Here is a 16,970-nt window from a genome sequence, read left to right as displayed (position 1 = left end):
GTTATTGCTGGTAGAGAATAGAGAACCATTAAATAGATATCTGGACAACAGAAATAGTGTGATCTGTGGACAAGCAAGCTGAAGTTTTAGATTGCTTTTATTTTTTAATTATACTTTTATAAAAAAATCACTTCCTGATGCTTTTCATGTGTTATTATTAGCCAGCAAGATATTCCAGGGTTTCGTGGACAGGGTTTCAGTCAGAGTTTCACTGAGGGTATCTTTGGAACCACTCTTCCAAGCTCATCAGAAAGATGTAAAAGGATACAGATACGCAGGAAATCTTTTTGGGATTTCTCTAGTTTTCTAAAGCAAGAGAAGAAAGAAGGTGGAACATTGTGGAGGTTGGTTGTGTAAGAGAGGAGACAGATTCATTGCTGTAGACATAAAGTATCTGCTTTGGAAAGCTGCATCTCAGCCACAGATGTATGTGTGTCTTGGATGATAAATTACTTACAGCAGATAAAACTGCTTTTAATATCTCCCTAAAAGCAAAAATTCACACAAACTTGGCATGTAAGGTGCATATAGGAGTTGGACTCAATGATTCTTATAGGTCCCTTCCAACTCAGGATATTATATGATTCTAAGATAAGCTGTCTTCTTATTTAGGAATCTGAATATGAGAAAATAGGAGCTAGTCCATGTGAGCAAAGAACAAGTCCAAGTACACTGTCTTTCTAGTTTTTCTCTGATCCCATTGCTTGAAAATCATTTTCAAGCCCATCAAATTCGTGGCCCCTGGAGCACAGATTTTTGAAGTGTTTTTGTATTAGGAACCTTCCTAATTACATTTGCTTGATCATATTGAATCTTCCTGAAAAATTTATGCGTAAATTGTTAGAACTTGCATATTCTTCATTCTGGCATACTTCTGAATACATTTTTGTTTTTGGTTTGAGTTACAGTTTAGGGAATAAATGTTCCTCAGTAAGAAAAACAGCAACTTCAAAACAAGGTTTTGTTTATATTCAGTCCTTTCTTCATGAAATTCACTTGTGATTGTGTAACTTTCATATCTTGTAGATGACACAGTTTCAAAGAACTATGATAGCTTTGTGACTAGAGCAAATTCAAAGGGATGGTGGAGGGTAGGGGAAGAGATCTGGCCTGAGAACGAAAGTATTCAGCCTTGAATTTTTTCCTTTCTGATGTTTTAACTCAGTAAATAGAAAAACTTCTATTTTCATCAACTTTTAAATGAAACTGAAGCTGCTGAGGTTTCATTTCAGTGAAAGACTGAACAATTTTGTAGTCACATTTTACAAAAAAAACCAGTACTTTGAAACACTTGTTTTTAATTTTCCAGAAGGAGAGCCAATAAAATTCTTGGTGCTGGCATTCTGTGTGCATATCTTCCCTTCTTTTTAGAAAGTTAAGCATTCCATTTTGATGATTCATAACACTTTTAGAATGCATAAACATTTATTTCTGGGCTAGACTCCTTTCTAGACTTCTATACTTCACAGTTTCATAGTTTGAAATGTATGTAGGAGACGCATCCTACAAGAACTTTTCTTGGGAACTGTTTAGGGGCACAACCATCAGCATGACACCTGGTTTTAATCTGTTGGTTTCTAGATATTTTCCCTGAGTTGAAGCATCTTTTTTGCACTCAGATATTCCCTTCACAAATTTGACAGCCAGTTGACTGAGGTGAGAATAGAGTTGATGAGAGTAATTTGCTGTGAAACTGTATTTGGAAATAAAGGGAATTGTTATAGGGTTTTCTTAATTTTGCTCTTGTAAAATATCTCCTGAAGTGTGAATACATTGCTGGCTATTCATCCTAGTACATATGGTTATGCTAACACTCCTCAGATGGGAGCATAACTTCAGCATGGATGAAGGAGTTAACAGTGACAGGGTTAGAGGAGTTCCAGAATACTATACATGAATATGTGTTTATTTCCATGAGCAGGTCCTCAATCACAGTATGACCAAGTGAGCTGCAATCTCCAATACCCATTAGAAGGGTGGTTCTTTGACCACTATTTTTATAAGCAGTTTTAAAAACTTTACAACTCTGGCTACTAAAAATGGACTTCCAACCAACGTATTCTCAGAAATTAAAAACAGGATTTAAGGTTTTTAAGACCTTCTTTCATGCTGTTATTATTTTATGACAAGAATGTACTGCTTTTTTATTTCATCTATGAAACTGTTTTTGAGAACATTTCAGCTTTTTGTACTTGACGATATACTAAAATACCTTCATTTGCATTTATTCAAAAACGGGTTCTCTTAAATAAAAAGTTTAGTTTTTATTCTTTCTAGAATAAAAATAAAAGACGCTTCTCAGGAAGACATATTTATGACTACAAAGTGCGTAAGTGAAAAATAAACCATTAAACACATTCCTTCAGAAATGCAAATATCAGATTTTTATTTCTATATTTATCAGTTTGTAACTGTACCTATCCAATATTCATGCAAAGGCCAAGATGTCAGCATCGGATAGATTACATATTTAAACTCTGCAGTACTTAGTGCACAAAAGTTGAAACATTCCCTGAAAGTGCAGGAAGGATTTAAAGAACAAGGAAATGGGTGAGTACAGGGTCAAAAATCCTACCCTGAGGCACATAGGTACTGTATGCCACAGCTCTCAGTCAAGCCCAATTCTGCATGCCAATAGTGTCCTTCACTTATAACACTTTGAGTCTGCATTTGTACCAGCCATTACACATTCAAATAAATGCAGTGTGAGGTCCCATATATATATTCCACTCTCACATTTCATATTCAGAAAAACACACCATTTATTATTAATATTGATAATGAGATATTAAGCTGTCACAGGAGATTGTGATGAGCAGCATCAGGCAAGTCTACTGCTAGCATCCACAGAGGAATTTCTGCCAAGCAAATGTAATGAGGAAACTTGGGGAAAAAAGGAAATGAAGCAACAGAACATGGTAGTGTGAAGGGTGTGTGGGCTGCGAATCCTATCTTGGGAGTTCACCAGTTCTGCTAGTAAAGATGCAAAGTTTAACCTGTCATTTATTTTTGTGGGGTAGATTTTCTTTTGAAATGAATATCGTGCTCATTATAGGTGCCAAACTGACTTAAGAGTGAAGTTCCCTCCTAAAAAATCATGTGCAGCAAGCAGGTGCAATAGGAACTTTTCCACACATGCCTCAAAAGTCTTTACCCTTACCAAGAAACCCTGATCCGTGAGGAGAGGCTGAGAGAGCTTGGACAGTTCAGCCTGGGGAAGAGAAGGCTCCAAGGTGACTCGATAGAGGCCTTCCACTATCTGAAAAGAGGCTTTAAGAAAGGAGAGAGTCCTTAGCAGGGTTTGCTATGACAGGGCAAGGGGAAATGGTTTAGAATGAAAGGAGTGGAGAGTTATATTTGATATAAGGAAGATTAGAGTGGTGAAGCACTGGAACAGGTTGACCAGAGGTGTGGTGGATGCCTCATCTGTGGAGACACTCAAGGTCAGGCTGGATGGGGCCTTGAGCAACTTCCTCTAGCTCTAGGTGTCCCTATTCATTGCAGGGGAGTTGGACCAGATGACTTCTAAAGGTCCTTTCCAACTCAAATTATTCTATGATAATATGCAAAGTGGTTAAAATTTATCTTAACTCTGCAATTTGTTCAGTAGCAAACAGACTTTCAGTGCCTTTTCTACTCTTAGAAATGGATTCAGATCATATTTTTCTTGGGTCATTAAGCATGTCATAGAAAGGAGTAACGTCCTTATCTCATCTTGTTACCAATGAGTGACCCTATCTTTGACACTGTGTAGCTCACCAAATTTACCACCATATTTTACCACAATCTCATGTGATAATTAAGTTTCTAGGGGTCTTTAAGTACCTCATAAGGAAGGATCTTAAAGAAAAAGGTGAATGAAGCTTACTGTAGGCACAAAGATAAAGCAACATGTGAAGGCTGAGACTAGGCAGTGGTTAGATCAGGAAAGAAGGGGGAATCTGGTGATCTTTTTAATCTGCTAATAAACACTTTTAGAGTGGGAACATGATATCGATTCATCATCCCTGCCTAATTCATCAGGTGTGTGCAGCCATGTGGAGAAACTTAGACAGAATCAACTCAGCATTAAAATGGACTTCTGACCACAGTGGGGCTCAAATATTAGGATCTGATGTTCCTGCATTGTAGGGACCTAGAGGTTAGTGTTTATACTGAAATTCAAATAATTGTTCCAAATGAAGTTTGTCAGTCCCTTTAGTATGAATTACTGCTGCTAGTACACTGAAATTCTATAGCTTCATAGAAGTCACAAATATAAGGCAGCATACAATGTCTCACTGACCAAAAATCTCTTACAATCTACAACCTCTGCCTCTGGTCCAGTATATTACAGCAACAACAGACGTTACCTTTGTTCCTTCACAAACCAGCACTGGCAGAAGTTGGGTCATTAAGCAAATTCACAGAGCACAAATCTGGAGGACAGGAGCATCCCTGAAAATGGTCCAGATCACAGAGCAATAAAACAGCAAAAATCAGAGCTAGCTGTCTCAGTGTCAAAGTAATTTCTTCATACAGATTTTATCACAAAACAGATGAAGTCAGTGACGATCTCTTGATAGCCTCTTGAGAGGACCTGTGTGGAGGTATAGATGATGGAAGGAGAGGATCAGAATGCCAGGGGGCCTTGTGGGCAGCATTCAATATTCTTTCTGTTTACAACATTGTAAATGCAGCCAGATTGGAAACAGTGATGTGGGAACAGGTACTTGACAGTCACTCTGTCTTTGCGTTCTTTATGCTTTTCTGGTTAGAGAAGATGCTAAATTTATGTTCTTAAATGTACACAGAGATTTCTCATAGTGTTTCATGTTACATTTTCAAGTAAAAGGAGAAAAGAAGCAAAATACAAAATTGTCAGTCCCCAAAACTCTTCCTAAACTCTCATTGTGATGTATTGCACTGGGAAAGCCTGCCAGACCATTTAACAGCTTTATTGTTTGATCCTGGGAGCTCAATTTGTTATTTACTGATCCTTCTCTTGTCACTCCTCATGAGCACAGATCTGCTTATATTATTCTTATCAGGTTCTCAAACACACATTGGTTCAAAAATCAATCCCATTGTAGATCCATCATTTCTGTCCCCCTTTTTGGGCTACATGTCTTAAATAAGTGCTAATCTGCCTGTGGTGGATGAATGCTGACTACAGTGCTACCTGATTTTTCAGCACGAGGAAAGAAAAGCTTTGCCTCATGTTTCTCCAGCCAAAGTACTCTAATAAATAGATGGTATGGATGAATAAATGGATATATCTTTCCAACAGTATGGAGTTCCCTGTGGTATTTTTATTTACGTTCACTGAATTTTCAAATAGTTTTACCATTCCTCGGGGGAGGTGTTCCTTCTGTTTCTTCAAAACATTCATCGAGATTTGTTTAAATTACCCTCATCTTATACTACCCTGAGCTTAATTTCATCCGATTGCTTATGCTTTAAAATGATATTTAAAATCATTTACATCTTCTTGTTTATTTCCTCTATTATGCATATCTAGCCAAGATTCAAACGTTTTAGTTTATTCATTTTTCTTATTGTTCATTTATTTCTTCAAGTTTTTCACACGCTTTTGGGTAACTTTTTTCATGATATTTTTTTTCACACTTCCGTGCATATCCTAGTATGGATGGCAAAGGATATTTATATAAGTACTGGGTATTTTTATTCTGCCACACACCATTGCTAGCTCTTCTACAGCTTTTTTGTCACCCTTTTTAGAATTATATTTTCCAGGTTATTCTTCTTTCATGTAGTATTCAATAGATATATATTATTGATTCCTAATTTGTGTCTCCTGTTTTGTTCTGTTTTCCTATCCATACTTTCCAAAACACAGAAAGACAAAGCCAAAAATCATAAGTGCAAGCATTAAGCCAGGGAAGGAGAACAGTTCAGCAGTGAGGACAGATGAGCGTGAGTCACATATTCTGCTGTGAAGAGGTTTCCCAGTTTCAGATCCTTGGTTGGAATGGAAGATACAGATGAGATTTCAAAGTTTTGCAGTTTAAAGGCTGACAGTTTAATGTCAGACCAGCTTCAGTTGCAAGGTTGGTTGTGCAGTATTTTATGCACTCCACATGAATACTCAATTCTGAGGAGATGAAATACCCATTTTTGTGCTGTCTCACTGAAGATCTTCTGATATGATAAAGAACAAATGAACAAACAAAAACCAACAGCATTGCACAGCAGCTATAAGATCCTACGAGGTCCTAATATGTGGAATGGAGCTGAGAGGCACTTCATGGAAGAGTTACCTCATAATGATTTTCCAAAGAAGGGGGGGAAGGGAACAACCTCTTAGTCCGAAACAGCCTTCCTTTACTTCTTAAGCTCAGCTGTAACATCTCTAACTTTCATACAAACTCAGACTGGGAAAAATGAAATGGAGTACTCTAAGTTCACTTTTACAGTTTTGGAAATTTCTTAAGTTACTTGCAAAAATAGTGTGTAATATTCTGATCATGTGTCATTGTTTTTTTAAAGAAATACATGTAAAATCCTTAAAAATCCTTAGCATGTACAAACACACGCGCGCACACACACAAAACACCCTAAAAACAAAGAAGTATTTTTCCTTCTAGACACAGCCTATACAGATACAAGTCTTCTGACAAAACAAAAGTTTTCCTCAACTGACCTCTGCTGGAGCTGTTTTATTTTTGTCCTAAAAGATACACTGACAAGGACATAGCAAGTTACAAATTTTCTCGGTGATTCTTGTTCATTTCATGTCTCTCACCTGGCCATCCATTATTTATCACAGTGCAATGTGTACCTAGATGACCCTGAACAATAGGTAGAGCTTAAAAAAAACAGAGCAGGATGTCTGCTTAGTGGAGTTTTCAATCTCTGTTGCCTGGGAAAGTTATGGAAAACGGCACAGATATCAACTCTCCCACAGAATTATATGATGACAGACTGACTGAGGGTGGAAAGGACTTCTGGATCCAGCTGGTCCAACTCCTGCTTAACAGAGCAGGGTGCCCAGGGCTGTGTCCAGGTGGAGGAAGAGGAGCAGACTCCACAGTCACTCTGGGCAACCTATGTCAGTGCTTCATCACCCACATAGTAGTGATACCTGATGTTCAGCTAAAATCTCTTGGGTACCAGTTTGTGCCCATTCTATCTTGTTCTGATGCAGGACCCCACTGAAAAGAGCCTGGCTCTGTTCTCATTGTACTCTGCCTCCAGGTATTTACGTACACTGATAATACTTCCCTTGAACCTTCCCTGGACAAGAGAGCCTGAGCCTCTTCTTGTAGGAGAGATGCTCCAGTCTCTTCATCATCTAATTGGCCCTACATCTGACTCTCCAGTATGTCCAGGTATCTCTTGTACTGCAGGGACAAGCACTGGACTTTTCTGCATTGCTGTTTTCAAACTGAGTAGTCCTATTGTGGCTTAACCTGACAGGCAGCAAAGCACCACACAGCCATTTGCACACTACTATTCCCAGTGGGATAAGGGAGAAAAAGTTAGATAAGGACAGTGTAAGAAGAAGAAGAACAACAACAAATCCAACAAACAAACAAACAAACAAAAGGAGGGGGATGTAAGGGAAGGGACAAGAAGAGAAGGGAAGTGAGAAGGATGCACGACACAATTCTTCACTAACAGATTGATGTCTAGCCAGTCCCTGAGAAATGGCAGCTATAAAGAAGAGAAAAAGAAAGAAAAGGGAAAGGGAAAGGGAAAGGGAAAGTGAAAGGGAAAGGGAAAGGGAAAGGGAAAGGGAAAGGGAAAGGGAAAGGGAAAGGGAAAGGGAAAGGGAAAGGGAAAAAGAGGAGAGGAAAAAGTAAACAAAAGAGAGGTGAGGGAAAGGAAGGGAAAGGAAGGGAAAGGAAGGGAAGGGAAGGGAAGGGAAGGGAAGGGAAGGGAAGGGAAGGGAAGGGAAGGGAAGGGAAGGGAAGGGAAGGGAAGGGAAGGGAAGGGAAGGGAAGGGAAGGGAAGGGAAGGGAAGGGAAGGGAAGGGAAGGGAAGGGAAGGGAAGGGAAGGGAAGGGAAGGGAAGGGAAGGGAGGGGAAGAAAAGAGAAGAAAAGAGAAGAAAAGAGAAGAAAAGAGAAGAAAAGAAAAGAAAAGAAAAGAAAAGAAAAGAAAAGAAAAGAAAAGAAAAGAAAAGAAAAGAAAAGAAAAGAAAAGAAAAGAAAAGAAAAGAAAAGAAAAGAAAAGAAAAGAAAAGAAAAGAAAAGAAAAGAAAAGAAAAGAAAAGAAAAGAAAAGAAAAGAAAAGAAAAGAAAAGAAAAAGAAAAGAAAAGAAAAAGACTTTACTGGGAACACTTTTAAGCCCACAGCAAGGTTCTGAGCTCCTCACATGGTTCAAGACAGACTGTATAACTTTTAACAATATGCTAAATTGCATTGTGAATTTGGTCTCACAACACAAAAAAATAAGGTATATCAGTAAGAACCTCATGTCCTCATGTGTTGTTTACTGCTGATCTAAATCAGTTTCGATGAAGTCTGTACATGATTGAAATTGGGTGCCCAGACAGCCTTTTTGCCAGAGGGTTCTCTTAGGTTTCTAAGGGCAGCACTGGGGTGTGTCTTGGTATAAAATGAAGTAATGAAGTCTATTTGATACGCTTCTTTTGAAACACAGTCCTTATGAAAAATGCAAGAGGAAGTGCTCTCCTATTGTTCACTGCCAGTTCATCTAGTTTCCAGCTCAAGAAAGGGAGAGGATTATTTTGGGGTACTTTAATGCGTGGGGGCTTTTAAGTGGATATAGATTTGTTCTGTTTGTTCTATTTGTTGTTGATGTGCCAGAAGTTCTTGAAGCCTGATAATGCTCTCTCCATGTTTTATTCAGGTTGTCATTGGTAATGAAATACAATTTAATTTTACTTTCCTATTATACTTTTCTCATATTACTACAGAAAAAAATTGTGCAGAATGTTTTTTTATCACTGCTCACAAACAAGGGTGCTTTAAAAGCAAATGTATGCAAAGAATTAATGTTTTTGCAGAAAGGCTTTAATTTATTATTTAGCTCTATTTCTCCAGTGATAGCAAGAATATGGTTTTTATGAACATCATAGTGTACTTAATTCTCGAAGACAATTTACACATTAAAAATAAATTGTAAAATCCCAGTAGGATTCAGCATGTTGACACATTTTAGATTAATGATGGTAATGCTGATGACTACTAACTTTTAAATACATAAGTTAGATTGCAGAAAAGTGATTATCAAGAGTTATGTTAAAGAAAAGCAGAAAAAGACATTCCTTTAGACAGTTAGCCTCATCTCTTAAGAATGGGATCTCAATACTTCTTCATGTATTCTGTTGCTAAGAGTCTTTACAAATAAAAGTCTTCTTAAAATTCAAGCCATATTTTGGAGAAAGACTGCAAGTATATTTTCTCAAAAACCTATCAGGTCTGGATATCTGTTGCTGCCCCTATTCCTGTGGCAACTGGGTCTCTTGTTGCCTAGTCTGCTAAAGTTTGTACTCTTAACCCTTTATGTCAACTCAGTATCCAAACAGGATGCAGCAGTGTGTACCTGGCACAGCAGAAAATGCTGCTCTGGTTTGCATTGGTCAGAACTACTGCAGTTACCAGCCAGACTTCCCCTAAACTGGTGGAGGAGCCTTGTCCAACTCATAGAATCATAAAATTATTTGAGTTGGAAGGGACCCTTAAACTCCATCTAGTCCAACTCCCCTGCAGTGAACAGGGGCACCACAGCTAGATCCAGTTGCTCAGAGCCTGATTCAGCCTGACCTTGAAGACTGTGACATTTTTCTGCCCCCCACCCTGGAGTGTCAACACACAAACTCATTTTGTGCTCTGGTTGCCCAATCTCCTGTATCCTTGAAACACATTTCCCAACCAAAATCTTCACCTTTACAACCTCCCCAGTCACTCATATTCATTTCCTCTTAATCTTTTTCATTGTGCTCATAACTCCTCTTCCTGTTTCAAGACTCACATTTTCTTGAAATAGATTTTAAGGAGAAAAAACCCTTTGGCTATTAGGTACCTTTTCTGTCCTTTTGCAGATTTTTACTTAAATCCTACTTCTTTTGCATTCCTTCATTAGGTTGCTGTCAAACCTCTGTGCATTTTTGCCTCAGGATAATAGACTACATATGCATAATACATAGTTTGGATGTCAATAGATTTTATTACAGTTTGGGATGGTAGTTCTGCTTAATTTCATGCTATCCACTAGACAGTAGTTTACTAGACAGAAAATTGTTGCTTCTGAAAGGAAGGTTATACTTAAGGCTAAATTTTTCCCTGACTTACATTCAAGTAACTTTCTATCAGAGTCAGTAGTTGACCTATAATGCATCTGAAAGTGAAACAGAATTTCTTGTCTCCTTAATAGACCTTCCATACAATCCTGTATATTACCGATGTACCTCCCTGATACGAAGAAAATGAAAAATCCTCAATTCATGGTGAATTTCTATGGTTAGTATTATCTGATAAAATACTACTGAATGAACAGGACATTGAGGGAAGGCTGTTGAGGCAAACAAAGCATCCAGGAAAGCACTGCTACATGTCTAGCAGAAGGTCAAAAGCAAGAATAAATGTAGGTCAGCAGAAAAGCCAAAAGCAACAGTGAAATACTGAGAAAATTCCAGAAGAAATAAAGAAAAAGTGACCCACAAAAGGGCTCAGTCCTCAGCACATCTCCTAAAACAGTTTGTCAAAGAAAATTGCAGAAATCAGCTCAGCTCTATCAGCCTTTTTCCCCCCTTTCCTCAGCATTGTATGAGAAATAAAGTAGCAGTTTTGCAAACCCATCTCTTGATATCTACAGGGCCACAGATTTCTGATTAAAAATAAAACACTTTGGAATATCACCAATAATTCCTTACTGTCTGCCTGAGAATAAAACCCAGCATGACACTAATCTGATCTCACTGTGTGAGTGGAAATGCCATCCACACCTCTCATGGAAGGATGGCATGATTTTCACCTGGTTTCCCCATTTTGACTTCAGAGTTCATCCACAACAGGTCCTCCCACATGCTGTAAGGAGGAGAGCACAGGTTGTTTGAGGTCTGCTCAAGCCCAGGATCCACCACCATCTGTTTGTTTATTCAACTGCCTCTTCCTTTTCCCATATTTGTATTCAGGTGTCTGAATAAAGGACTATTGTACTTCTGTGCATTCAGTGACTGCAATGAACAGTGATGTGTGTGGAACGGTGTGTAAAAACAATGAGCCGCTCAGAAGATTCTGGGATAAAAATCTGCCTGTACTCCTTTTGTATCTCTCTTTCCTAAATTGCTTACCGTGATTTTTGTTTTATAGAAGCAAAAAAATGTGTCAGACATAGGATCACTGGGACATTTTCAGGGTTGATTCATCCACAGATTTAGAGATCCCACCTACAGGGATGCATCTTTTCTGAACAGAACAGACTTTCTGGCAGCAGATAATTGGAAGTAATTAATCACACCAAAGGCAAACAAATCCAGACATAAATCATTAAACTAACAAGAACATGATCTGCTTCTCTACACCTTCCATCTCTTTATCTGCCTTCATGCTTCTCTGGAGGAAGATCCTCATCTTTCAGGGAAAATACATCTTTCAGGGTTCTCACTGCATTTTAGACTTTATAAAGGCAGAAAGAGTGCTTATTTTTTTTCTATTTTTTTTTTTCTTGTCTGACCATGATCCAAATATGTTTCTCTATAGATCTTCCAAACTGAGAATACCAAGCACACATAAAGAGAGCACACGTGATTCAACCGTCATTAAGTATCATTTGCAATCGTGTAGTTTGTCATCAGTGTTCTGTCCATTCAGCAAGTTTTCATGCTTGAAATACCCATGATGACCCCTGAGATGTGTCAGCTAGTTTGTGTAACAAACTAGTTCTGATAACATGCTTTTTATTACTACTGTCTTCAGTGGCTCAGCTATCATTCACATTCATTGTACGATAGAAAAGCCTTGCATCTCTGACCTTATTCCCCGTGACCTAGCTACAATACTTTAGATTTAATGGTCTTATTGTTGAGATGCCCTTGGAGAGATCCTTATGATTTTCCTATGGAAGTCTCCTTGAAATATGGTGTCTTATCAGAACATTTGCACTTCAGAATATTCTAGAAGGGACTAAGTCACTAACCATTTCACCAAGTATGTCTTGTATCTGTAACATAAACTCAAATGTGTCCTTCAGAAAGGGCAATTATTTTAGGAAATGAGAACAAGTTAGAGAAGGGTATGCAACAGACTCTGATCTGTATTTAATCAGTCCACTCCCTTTCAATAGGTATCTAAGGAAAACCCCCTAACCTTGCTGATGTAGAAAGCATACTCTAGTTAACTCATTATCAGTTGATGGGAATCCTTGAAATGGAGAAGGGAAGTTACACATCTGATTATATTCTTATCATATGTGAAGTGAAATGGAAAGAAATTTGACAAAGATAGTATCTCAAGACATAACTATGTGAAGGAAACTGCTAGCCAAAAGAGGAGTCCAGAAATTTTGTTAGTGTAGAGCTGAAAATGAATAGGCAAAAGCATGTTCTGCACACTGAAAGTTAACCAAGTATACTCATCTTCTCACTTCCTAGTAAATGCAAAAATAAGATAAATGAAAGCTAACACACTTTGCTTCCCCTGAATTTTAATTCACGTGTGACCCTGTGTATCTTGACTTAGAACCTAACCCTGTTTTTCTGTTATCAGTTATCAACAGCAAACTAAAGTGGTTCAAAATCTGAGACTGTTCGGTTGTTTTTGTGTGTGTGTGTTTTGGTTTGTTTTTTGTTTTTGTTTTTGCTTTTTCTTTCTTGCATTGATTTAAAACAAAACAAAACAACAAAGCAGTCAATGTCAGAGGTCATTAAGATTCACAACTATCTAGAGGTTTTAAGAAAATTAAATGTTGTCAATGAGATTTAGCTCAAGGAGAAAGAAATCACCTTTACAAAAATATGTGTTATTCCAAAGTTTTCAAAAGTTGACAGGAATGTTTGTCTCCTATCCCCCCTGTCCCGTCCCCTCCCACTCCTCCCCCCCAAAAAATCTTTTAACATTACTAACACTTTCATTCTAGTAATTTAAATTTTTATGGTTCACGTCAGTTATCTCTTGGACCAACCTTGGCTGCACTGTATTTTGCATAAGTATATTTTGTATTTTGTTAAGTGTAAATCCAGTGCAACTGTCATATACATTGGAGAATATTTGAGTAATTCCAGACCATGATTCTATCAAGCCATAACATGTTCCAGTAACAATTATTTCAACTCAGCAGTGCCTCTTCACATAACAGCTTAATTTGTATCTAGTAACAAATGGAGCCTCAAGTTGGAATGATCTTACAGTCCGTGTAAGTATAAGAAGGCTGCCAAGCCTGCCAGCATAAATTCCCCAGACTGCTATTGCTTTGTGCTGAGAAAAACAGGTGAAGCCTCTGCTTTCTGAAAAAGTAAGCATAAGATCTATTTAGTATGTACTATCTGGGAAGCTATTTCTGAAGAGAGAGGTCTGAGATCAGATTATAAATTATCTATGACTGCTCAGTGTTGCATGTGTCATACATCTAAAAGCCAGGAGGAAGAGTACTTAATTGCCTGTAAGACTGCAGGTTTAGGAAACAACCAGTTCACTGTAGGCATGCTCAGAGGCCTATTACCTTAGTCACTAGTGACTTGATATTCAACAGAACATCGGTTCTTCAACAACTGTAACACTTGAAAATTTAATGTGTTAATCCTCACCAGCCTTTTACATTGTAGCGGAAGATTATATCCATTACTCAAGGAAGGAGCCTGAGGCAATGAGTCTGAAGGCTCTGACAGAAAACTAAAATGAAGTAGTCTAAGACAACATCACTCAGATTTCTACTCCACACTTGCTTTACTGATTTCCTTCTCACACTTACACCAGTAGATTGGAGGCCCGAATAGCCCAAACATTAAACTTTGGGCTTCAGCTGCTGTTTAAGCACAAAGGGGACTGTTTCAGGGTCAAACTGAGAAAATCTTAAAGTACTTCAAATCCCCAGTCAAGGAAAAAAATCCATTATCAAACATAAATATGTTTGCCTCACACCTCTTAGGGTAATTATCCCTGACAACATGGTAGATACATGTGAACCTCAATCTTAGACGATTTTCTTCTTGGCAATTTTCATGCTCACCCTTGTTTACACTGTTTATGTATGAATTGCACTTAACTTAAATAACAAGATAGAGTAGAGGAAATTTGGCATTGCAAATGCATCACTGACAAGTAATAAAATGTATAAAAAGGAAAACTGTATTTATGGACATTCTATTGGCTTCAGTGTGAATCTAATATGTGAAGTATGTGCTGCTTACCTCCTGCATAGTCTAACCCTCCTTACGCTAAGATGGTAGCACAGAAAAACCTAAAACCCACAGTCAACAACCAAATAATTACAGGAGGTACTGTGATAAACAGCCAATGCATTTGTCAAACAAGGCATCTGTAATTGCTTTAGGCAATTACAGAAGCGGTAGTAGGAACACAACAGGCAAGGGAAAATTATCACAATAAAAACTAGAAGATAAAGGAACACTTATAATGGAGCATTTGGACAGTTTTGGTAAGGATGGATTGAAGGAAAAACAGTTCAAGGCTGCCCCTTTTGGCTGATGTTGGCAATGAGAATGAACACTTGCTTTTCTGAGGATGGTTCATGTCAGCAAGGAACCTCAAATCAGTTGAGATGTCGAGTTAAATTGTTCAGCTGACAGTCTCATAACTAAGACTAGCTGGAAAGCACAAATGGAACTTTGTGAAAACTGTCACTTTTTGACATTTTTGTGTTTTCCACATTCCTCCCAGAAATTTAGAGAGACATAGGTGAGTTTCGGTGACTCACCTATCTCCAAGATAGGTTTTTTTTATCTCCAACAAGATTTTTTTGTTTTGTATCATGGAAGTGTCTTCAAGGCAAGAGATCTGCTAGATGGTGCCCATCTACTTGATGGGCTTTGAATTATGATTGACTGGGGAGGAGAATACCATTAGGAATGCTGAGGCTAAGCCAGGAAATGAAATGGTACCATCTGAGAGTGAAAGGGCAAGTGGGATTATCTATGTCACTGTAGGGAGTGTTGCAAGTTCAGGAGCTAGTATGAAATTTTTGTGTACCAACACACTCAGGATGAGGAACAAATGGGATGAACTGGGAATTTTGATGGTTGATGTCATGCACCTGCCAGCGCTCAACAGGCATTTGGACAATAACCTAATCTATATGCTTTAACACAGTTAACCCTGAAGCAATCAGGAAGTTGGACTTGACAATCTTTACAGGTTCCTTCTAAGTCAACTATTCCATTCCATTCCATTCCATTCCATTCCATTCCATTCCATCCCATTCCATTCCTTTCCTTTCCATTCCATTCCAATCCTTCTCAGAAAGAAGTCTCTTAAGCCCTTACTGATACACAATGGGAATTACTCTAGTTCACTGAGTTGTTGGCAGGACCTGGAGAATGCCAACAGACATTAATGACCATGACACATCATTTTAAGAGAATATAGGAAGAAATAATGGTTCAAACACCTTCTCTGTACAATTTAGGATAAATTTCTGAGATGACAATCAGTCTCCAAGCTCCATATTCTGTCAGCAATCAGTCTCCTGTCTAGAATTGAGTCACACTGTATAAATAAGAAATGTTAAATGAAGATCATGAGGTGGTTAATAATGTTTTCTGGAGAATCTTCCTCCAGATAGATGGCCCTGGTTTCTGTTTTCTGAGCCCTAGGATATTTCTTTCCCTGTCTCTCTTTGTTGGACCGGCTCACTTTCTGGCTTTGATCAGGCATTGCATTACCTTTTCCAGTTTCCTAATTGTTATTGAATATTACAGCTCTGGAAATGAAGGTTCAATTTGCACAGAGAGCCCAATGGGTGAATCAGACAATGACAAACACAAAGAATATTTACTGAGTTAAATCTTCCTTTATTACATAAAACAACATCCCTACTATTACTTCTAGTCTTATCAGGAGTGTTTGTTACATACAAACAATGTTCCACATAGCATGATACAGCATGCACAAGCCTTGTCAGAACGTTTGTACACCTGCTGCCCTGTGATGGCAGAACGTTCCACCACTACCCAGTAATCAGTCTCTCCATGTGGCAACACCAAGGAAATCATGATCCTTCTGACTTGGGTGAGAATCCTTGTTGATGGCAGTGGGCAGTTGCCACCAACACAGGGTACACTGACCAGTAATGACTGCCTATGTGCTCCTTTGCCTCTGGCAATAAACAAAAGCAGGCTGTTCTCTTCTCTCCAAGTGGCAGACAAGTAACCTGAGAACTTTTATTGGGATGAAAAACTTTCCTGGTGCTGATCTACCACATCCTATGCTTGTATTGGTGATGTCCTGTCTAGGTGCCATGTGGATCAACAGCCAGGTACACATTCACTCAGCATGTTATCATCCATCCTTATCTATCTCTGGCAAACCATTTGGTTTTTTATGATAGTTCTGATCTAGCACCATACAGTTTCCATTTACTGTACCAGTAACTCTGAATCCATAGTTTACATCTGTTGTGTTTTAGCCCCATCCGGCAGTCAGAACCACACAGCCATTTGGTCACTCTCCCCAGGCAGAAAAGGAAAGAGAATTGGAAAGTTTAAAGTCATAAAAGTGTGGGTTAAAATAAGGACAGATTACTAGATAAAACAAAACCCACACACATAAGTAAAGCAAAACAAGGAATTAATTTGCTGCTTTCCATCAGCAGGCAAGGAAAAGCAGAGTTCATCATATGTAATGGTTTATCAGGAAGACAAACATCACTAATAACATCCCCCACCCCTTCTTTCCCTGCAGGTTTATTAATGAACATGACACCATAAGTTATGGGATATCCTTTTGGACAGTCTAGGTCAGTTGTCCTGGCTCTGTCCTTTCCCATAATCCTGGCTCCATGCAAGCACAGTTCAGCAGCAACTAAAACACTGACTTGTTTTTTTAT

Source organism: Coturnix japonica, chromosome 2 (assembly GCF_054131305.1).
Source record: "Coturnix japonica strain WE chromosome 2, WE-NBRP24, whole genome shotgun sequence".
Taxonomy (NCBI): Eukaryota; Metazoa; Chordata; class Aves; order Galliformes; family Phasianidae; genus Coturnix; species Coturnix japonica.
The sequence above is the reverse complement of the archived record's forward strand: the minus strand, read 5'-3'. Positions refer to the sequence as shown.